We start from the raw sequence: 1591 nt of genomic DNA, 5'->3' as shown, positions 1-1591 counted from the left end.
AGTTCAGGGATTTTTCAGAAGAGAAACCACTTAATGGAGACACTAAATATCCCTAAATCCAGGTCTCCCATTCCCTATCCCTGTTCCAAAGCAGCCTGTTACCACTGATGTCTTGGACTTAGCTGGGGGAGTAGTATAAAAAGGAATAAAAGTGAAAGGCATCTGAGACAACAAAGACAGACATAAGCACATAAATATAAATGATATGCTTGCTGTATCTGAGACAACAAAGACAGACATAAGCACATTATATGCTTGCTGTATTAAGACACTTAATTCTCTGAATTACCTCTATTCCCCAGGACCTTTTTAAGTGCTTACAAACAATACCGCTGTGATGTGGTACAGCAACAAGCAAGGAGGAGCAGACTAGCCATTTTAGCTTGAGATAATAGTTTTACAGCAGAATTTTACTCCACGGGTGTCTTGCATTCTGTCAGAGCAAAACTATGTGGCAAACAAGCTGAGCAGGACAAACACAGACCCTCACAAATGGAAACTGTCAAGTGGTCTTCCAAGTTTTGGTCCATCTTCATAGGTTCATAGGAGATTACCACACTAACTGCTGAAGAGCCCTTACAAGCCAGTTTTACCGAATATGTGGCCCCTAGGGGCAAGAATAATGCATAAGTTTGTGCATATGCCTCAAGTATTTTACAGATTGCCCCTCTCCATAAGGGACATAGGCACTACCCCAGGTGTGAATATGCGATTCCTCATAGGTGTGTACAAGGCTAATGGCCCTGGAGCCTTTACAAGCCTAGCCCATAGGATTACCCTGGCATCGTGCCACCCAACCTTAGTTCCTAGTGCCTCTTTCGAGTAAAGCCACTGGAGTGATCCCCGGCATGAATATAGGTTTATAGGTGTGTACTAGGCTAATGGCCCTGGAGCTAATGGTTCCACTGGGGATCGAACCCAGAATCTTCTGCATGTGAAGCAGACGTGATAACCACTATACTACAGAACCCTCATCCATTGATTGAAATTGCTTTTGAAGAGTGCTAGGAAAGAACTCTGTTTAACATGAATAGGAAGCTTGTTCCAAAGAAGAGGTAATCTCTGTAACACCTATCTGTGTCCCCAACATGTTTTGTTTGAGTCACTGACTGGGCTTAGATAGCTAGATTGAGTGACCCACATGCTGTTTGTCTTGTGGATGTGTAGCTGCTCCATCAGTGCTGGATTTGTGAGTGTCTTGTTGGTTAGGCTTAGGTCACTCCTTAATAGTCGGTAGCAGACAGACTAAAGGGATAGGGCTTTTAGTCCATCTGCATAGGACATGTTGCTAACACCCTGTATTTTCTTTGTGAGGAACTTTTGTGGTTGCTCATCTGTTATAAGTCCCTAGTCAAGTACAAATCAAATGATGCATTGTACTTTATTTTTGGTCTAATGAGGGCTGAGTTCAGTGTGACTCTAACTTCCTACATGGTGGTCAAGGTTCAGGCTACTATATGTGTACCTAGATTTCTCACCTCTGACACTACTCTTAGGGCTGTGCTATTAATTTAATTTGCAGGGGTCTTTGGCTTCCAAAATGGTATGATAATGCACTTTTTTGCATTTAGTTTTAGGCCGTGGCTCTGGC

The 1591-nt window shown here is 42.9% G+C and overlaps 1 non-coding gene across 1 annotated transcript; it reads right to left on the bottom strand.

Annotated features, from left to right (window-relative positions):
• Positions 1 to 897: 897 nt before the first annotated feature.
• On the bottom strand, positions 898 to 970 carry TRNAV-CAC. Its single transcript has one exon. It is a non-coding gene; the product is annotated as a tRNA-Val (tRNA).
• Between the last annotated feature and the right edge of the window lie 621 nt (positions 971 to 1591).

This window comes from Protopterus annectens, chromosome 2.part1 (assembly GCF_019279795.1).
Source record: "Protopterus annectens isolate FY-2018-M chromosome 2.part1, PAN1.0, whole genome shotgun sequence".
Taxonomy (NCBI): Eukaryota; Metazoa; Chordata; order Ceratodontiformes; family Protopteridae; genus Protopterus; species Protopterus annectens.
The sequence above is the reverse complement of the archived record's forward strand: the minus strand, read 5'-3'. Positions and strand labels throughout refer to the sequence as shown.